The following is a 7246-nucleotide window of genomic DNA, read 5'->3' on the forward strand; positions in this document are numbered from 1 at the left end:
GCCGCTCCCCCTGCCCGGGTTCTGCCGCGCTGTGTCCGCCCCACTGTGGGTGCTTCTGTCACCCATCCCCGTCCGGACGTCACGGGCGTGACGTCACGGGAGCGCTCTGCGACGTCACACAGCCAGATGTGCTGGGGAAGGCGCTTTCTAGAAGACGGGCACTCAGGCCTCGGGGTTCACAGACCCGAATGTAATTTATCCGGTTGCTGAAGGGAACCAGGAGGGAGGTCGGGGTAGGGCAATGCACTGAAGATGCCCCATCACTCCAGGGGAATAACCATGATCCCCACAAACAACTTGCTGCCAGCTCACGGGCGAGACAACAAAGGCTAGAAACGGGGATAAATGACCGCGGCAGCACTTGTGTGCAGTCCAGGCACCCTGCACTTCTACAGGCCTCTGGGTACAGCCCTGATCGAGGCTCCCCCACAATACATGCCCTGGCCCAAGCACTCAGAAACAGCTGGGGGGGAGGGGGAATAGCGGGATGAACGCCTCCCGTTAGTCTGTGCTAACGTGCTTATTAAGGGCTTGCTGCAGAATGCACAGCCCCAATCATTGCCATGCACAGCTGAACTGTTTATGGCTTGGGAAGTATTGTTATAATTCTATTACATCAAAAGGAGACTGAGAAAGTGGCAGGCTTGACCAAAAAGAAGCTCCTGAGGGCTCCTGCTCACTCCAGCAAAATGGAAAGGTGATCTCAACCATTCGCAGTCTCATACAAGTATCTGCCCTGTTGTCTTCCCATTCGCCTCTCCCAGCCTCTTGAGCTCAGCACGGGTCATCCCCTGGGGTAGGGCAGGTGCAGGCTTTGGCCCCCGTCTCCCAAGGGAAAGTACAGATAGGGCAGAGCAGGTTTTTGTGGGCCTTGATGCTGAGGCAGGGTCAGCTCATGCACTAGCAGGATAGGGAGCAGATGCCCTTCTACTTGTCTTGTCATGGCAGGATGGATGCTTATTCCCTGTGTGGTGGCTCAGGAGGAACTGGTAAAGCAAAATAATACTCCCCTTTCTCTTCTGATGATGGTGATGCTTGGGCATGGGCTCAGGGGATCACTGTCTACACTTGCAGGGTACATGGCTGTCCTCAAGGATGTCTGTGGTTCCCAGGAGTGACGGGGCTGCACGCTGCCTCCAGTCTGCCTGGAGCTGGGCAGGGCACAGACAGCTAGGGCAGCAGGTTGCTGAGGGTTTGGCACATCCCACACCAGCACCCAGAATAAATCACAGCAACAGGAGTCAAGGGCAGAAATCGGCATTTAGAAAGTGGCTCTGGAAAAAACCAAAAGCCTGTGCGGGCAGAGGCTGCCAAGCGCGGTGAGGCAGCGGCAGGAGCAGTTGGCACCACGGCGCCTTACGAGCCTCTAAAGCAGCGAGATCTCCCAAATCATCACATGTAAATCTCACACATGCCCGCCCCCTCCATATTTTATTACTTAGATCACAGTTGAAAGCTTAAATGAAAACAAGGTTTCTATTTCCAGAGCTTGTTTAACATCGTGAATTTGATACAAACTGTAGGCTTCATGTTTTTAATTAAGGTTACTTACCCAACCAGGCACGGAAAAGTAAGTCAATAGCTGCTGGCTGCATACCCTGGCCTGCAGCTGGCTCCCTGAAGGACGGTGCGGTGCCGGCCGATGGGAACCCTCAGTATGCATCTCATAGAGAGGCAGAGGCCCAAGGTGCAGGGGTAGTTGAGGGACCTGGGGCTGGAGCTGCAAGAAGGCACTCGCTGGTCCTTGCAACACCCCTCTCCCAGCCGTTGCCCACATGCCCAGCCTCAGGCAGCCAGTAGGCCGGGCTGGCATGCCAGAAAGTGGCAGCAAGGCAACTTTTGAAGGAATATTGTGCAGAAAGAGCCTTGAAGTGGTGCTCTGGGCCTAATCTGTCTTATGGGAGGAGCCAGGAAAAATTCAACCATGCTGTCAAGCTGAGAAAGGAATTTGCTCCCAAGGCTGCAAGTGATGGAGCTCCCCAGCGCCAGCCCTGCTCCAGCCAGTGGCATGGCTGCAGCCCCAGCCTGGCTGCCCATGGTGGGTGGTCAGCCTGCAAAACCCAGCTGGCATGGCTGGGGCAGGCTGGAGAGCTGCTCTGCCCACTCCCCTTCCCCAGCAATACAAAACCAGTTTGGTAGAATCCCATCTATGCTTCTAAATGCAGTCTTCATTTCTGGTTTGCACTCCCAGCTAAAAGTTGGTTTTGTCCCTTGCTTTGTTCTCTGGTTATTTTTTAAATGCTTTCAGCAAACATTTCCTTGGCATTGAGTTCTCACAGCTCTCCTCTCCAGCTGCAGATTCCTTCACAGCAAAAGTGTATGTTTGAAATTCAAAGAATTTCCTTACGTCCCTGGTACACTCTGCACTGTGGCATGCTGGGTGGCTAAATAACTATGGTCGTGGATGTTGAAGGGCTTGAGAAGTCGAGTAGGTGAGAAATTGTTTAGGATTATGCAAAATGAGGTGTTATCTACACTGCAAAATAGCCACACTCACAGGGAGAGCAGCTGCCATCCATGGCAGCAGCTGGGTCAGCGCCGACCAAAGTCCCGAGGCACGCATAGACAGGGATGAACCTGCTTAACTAAGCTGGCTGAAATGGTGCCTCAAGGGTCTGCTCTGCTTCTGTGGGCAGACAGAGCTGGCAGAGCCTCGGACTTAGCAGGGGCTCTTCCTGCTCAGCTTGGCAGTCCCCAAAGCACTGGGGTGAAATGAAGAAGGAGTGAAGCTAAATCTCATAACATGGAGTTTTGTTAAATATAGTCCTAAGGGAGGAATAGGAACTGTCTTCTTTGAATATTATGCAGGACCAGTTCCTAGAATTTCCCCTCACTTAGAGCAAGGGGGCTCAGTGCTTCATCCTTGGGAGCAGGGTTGTCATCATATGGGCATGTGACATCTAAGGAGGAAGATAGACTCTGAAGTTGCCACTGACTTACAGGCATTTTTGCATGCGAAGACCTGTGGAGAAATGCTCTTTGGAAGGTTTCTCAACAGCAGTGAAGGAATACCTGAAAGGTAAAATGTGTGCTTGTTTCTGCTCTCCATGGCTATTTGGTTTGGAGGAATTGGCAAGACGGTGTGCTGAAATGGAACATGTATGCAGGAAGCAAACACACCAACATCATCTGTGACCATCCCTAAAGCAGCTTTCCTGGTGGTGCTGCAGCAGGTAATACTGTCAAACCGCAGGGCCAAAGGCTGTGGGAGCAAGGAGCACAACATCAGCAAGAAGCTGAAATGGGGATGTTGTCAAGAGGACATCCAGAAGCTTGGCAGTTGTGACCATTAACCAAATGCTGGTTTCACTTCAAGCTCCAGCAAAACTAGACTGAGACAAAATTACAGACTGTAGCTACAGTGTAGCACTCAGCATAACTGAGGTATTTCCTTACCATTTACATCCAGGAAAGGTGTTCATGAAGGGAGCTCATCTGCTGTCTTCAGGCTGCTGAATGCTGCAGGTGGACCAGACTTGCCTGATGGGGAAGCTGAAAGCAAGAACTGCACCAGGCTTTGCACAAATGCGGTCAGGGAGCTTCAGCTGCAGGGAGAGGATAACCATGAAGCTGTGCCTTGAACCCGACCTCACACACAGCTGCCAGGCATGGGGGGATCTGGATGCAGGGAGCTGGGTTAGCAGACATGAGGAGGGGGCAGGTGCCTCTTTGGGTGCTGCAGCAGGTAGTGCTGTCCCCCATGTCTGCTAAGAAGCAGCATCCCCTGTGGAGTGGCATCCTTGGTGACACCCTCAAACTTTGGAAAAGGCACTGAGGTAAGTGGTAGTAAAAGCCCCAGACAAACCACAGAACCAAAACCCCACAACCCTTAGCTTCATCTAGGAGGATGGAGGACCCAGTTCAGTTCTGCATCTTCTTGATGCGTTTTGTCCTAAGAATTAACAAACAAAAACATAACAAGATGTCGAGCTGAAGACTAGATCTGAGTTCTTTCTACTTCCATGTGAACCCTCCAAAAATAAAAATAAAAAAAAACCAAGCTCCTGACTGGTACTCAGGGGCTTTATTTTTATCGCCACTTTGTTCCGCCTCCATTTTTTATTGCGTTTTTGAGATTTCCATCCCCAGGGCCATGCAAAACAAAGCAGCCTCCAGAGGGTCTCTGCTGCGCCTTGGCTGCTGCATGCAGTGGGCATGGGGAGGAGGAGAAGGGCTGTGATGTTTGAAGGAGCCACATTTTGCCAGAAACCCTTCAGTCAAACTCTGAGCACTGTGAGCATCCATGAGGGCAGAAGGGCTCCAGAGAGGGGCCAGATTCTCTTCTTGGCTGTGACAACAGTGGTTAACAAAGTTTTAATTAGGGGGAAACATGGTTAGTAGGAGAAGCTCTGTAGTTTGGTCTGGAACAGAGTCAGTGGCTCCAGGTTTGGCTTTTTGGTAACCAAGGTTCATTCATATGTGTGAACTGTTCTCCATTTCGTGCCGTTAGGACCCAGGTGGGATCTGTGTGTGCCCCACAAGACATCTCACTAGTGGGTCTTATGGTCCACCTGGTACCTTCAGTTCTCTGCTCTCCTTTGAGTCAAGCTGTGTGGGTTGCTCTTGTCTGCATCATCTCTCCTCTGCTGCTCATTTTCGCTTAGCCCCAAGGAATATAAAGCCAGACACTCAAGCCTTTATTAGGTACATGACCCCTAATTTCTGTGTGAAGAAAAGTGAAAGCATCCCAAAAGAGACTGATTTTATAAATGATATATAATATATCAATATAATAAAAATCAGTAATTTTGCTAAGTGATATATAAAAATAAATTTTTTTTTTTCATAAATATATTTCTTTTAACTAAGTTCTAAAACCTGTATTTAACACTCTCTGGGGAAATTCACATCTTCATTGTCTTTACTGGCCAGGAAACAATTCAGTTCCATTTAATGTACTTTCTTAGATGGCTGCTGTCTGCTCTGTATTTGAAAAATGAACGTGGGTTTGTTTGGATTTAACATTAATGGTTGTAGGTCACATTGCAAAAATCATTGCTTCAAAAAGTTAAGGATAAACCTTCAACAGCCGATAACAATAATAATTATAATTCTAATTTTTCTTCAGCCACCTGTGTAAAAATAAACACTGCTTGCTGTGTTATTGAATTCCCTAGTATTTATTCCTGTTCTTCCATCTAGTTCCACTGGAAAGCATAAAGTCATGTATTTTTACCAATGATATTCCTCAGTATACAGATATAGAGCTCAATCCATAATTTTAAATAATTATTTGCAGAATGGTTCAAACCATGAGGAATTTTTTCTCAAGTCTCTCTCTTCTGGGCAGGGAGAGAAGAGGATGTGTGTGTGTGCATGTGAGCAAGGCAGTTCAGTAACTCAGGGACTCCAAGATCCATGTGGCATCTGCCTGTCCTTTGAGACTCACTCCATAGCCCCAACTCTCAAGTGTCCCCAGTACCTGAAAATGTGAACCCACCCAGCAAGGTGGGGAGACACACGTGGGCTGAGGGGACTGAAGGGGCAGCTGCCAGGGCTGACTCCATCCCTCACTTGAGCCGCACACAGTTTTGTGTGACCTCGAGTGTTTCACAATCCCCGTGCCTCATTTCTGCAGCTGTAACATGGGAATAATAATGCTTCCTCCCCTTTCTCTGCTTCCTACTCTGCTTTTGGCACACAGCTAATACAAGAGGGCTTGATCTCAGTTGGAATCTATCAGTGGTACTGACATGTTAATAATACCAGAAAAACGCTTCCTCTTTCCTTTGCACTGACAAAGCTCTGCAAGGGGAGCAGCTCCCAACATGTCATCCCAGAGCGTATTCACTTTCAACCCCAAATCTGAGACATTTTCCGGAGACAAGACAGAGAGGATACAAGACACAGACTGACTTTTAGGATTTTAAACAGGGAGAAGTAGTCATAACATGCTTCAGTTTGATGGCCCTCCAGTTATTGCAGAAAAAAAACCTCTGAAATATCCTCAGCCTCTTGGCTGCTTCCACAGAGTAAAACCCTGTGTGGTTGAATCAGGGTTTCGATGACTTTCTGTCTAGAAGCTCTCTCAGTAGATGCAGGGTTCTGGAGAGGACAGGCAGGGTCAGTGTGTGTTGCTCAGGCAACACAGATGTAGTTGAGGGGATTTTGTGTCTTGAAGAAAGCCCCAAAGTTAATGCCAGCTTCTATGAAAATGGTTCAGGGTCGGCACCTGGGGCTGCTTGGGAAGAGCTCTCTCTGGGACACAGGATCCTTCTTTTCCTGGCTGTGCTTGGGAGTCACTCAGTAGTGGGCTGTTTCCAGCTGAGGAAGCCTGAGAAAGTCTGAGGATAAAATAAGGTTGCAGAAAGATTTTTCTAAAGATGACTTGCGATTAATGTTTTTGGCTTGAGTTTGAACACCTCCTTCCTTTTTGCTTGCAGTCATATAAAAACATCTCTCCAGTTGCTCTAGCTTTTACATAATTGAAAATTTATAAATCTCTAATGATTTAGAAGTTTTCTTAAAGTTTTCCAATAATAATAAATATGTTTATTCAAGCAGATTGAAAAGTCAGGCTGATCATATTAATCTGTTCAACTAGTGCTCATAGCTGTATTATTTTCCTTCTTAGTAGAACTGAAGTTAAAGCTCTGTAAATAGTTTGAAAATACACAAATGCTATTTTAGTAGAGGCTAAAAGACTCAAAATGCATTTTGTCATTGACAGCTATTGCCAGCCTTGAATGTCGATACCCAAGGAGAGGCAACAAACTCCTACTCTGTCCACACACTCCTGCTTGTGTACAGAATGGCTGGGCTCTGCAGGGTGCCAAACATGAGGTGTAGCAGCATAGCTCATGTACAAACCGTTACTATTTATTATTGGTGAGGCTGAGGCATGTGAGCCAGTGAAGGAAATAGCTGGCACATCTTCATTAATTCCTTCTGGTTCTAAAGTAGTTTTCAGGAAATAATTCCCCAAGACCTTGGCTACACACACAGCATATTTGTTCGGAGTTGGCAGGGGCACCAGGAATCCTATAGTTCATAGAGCCCTCGTTTCTTTGGATCCCAAAAGTGTTTATCAAGATGATTTTTAGACACACACGGTATCAGTCCTATGACATTCGCTGGTGTCATCAAGCACTTTAGGTTTAATTCTACACCCCATCCACCCTATTAATAAATTTTGAAAATTCCCCAATGGCATGAAGGGTTATTTTGAGAGGAGCCATCCACCTTGGCAAATCAAGTAAATATTGGCTTTTCAGGTGTGGTTTTTTCCTCCAAGTTATTTGAATAC

Source organism: Chaetura pelagica, unplaced genomic scaffold (assembly GCF_000747805.2).
Source record: "Chaetura pelagica isolate M959 unplaced genomic scaffold, ChaPel_1.0 scaffold17, whole genome shotgun sequence".
NCBI classification, from domain to species: domain Eukaryota; kingdom Metazoa; phylum Chordata; class Aves; order Apodiformes; family Apodidae; genus Chaetura; species Chaetura pelagica.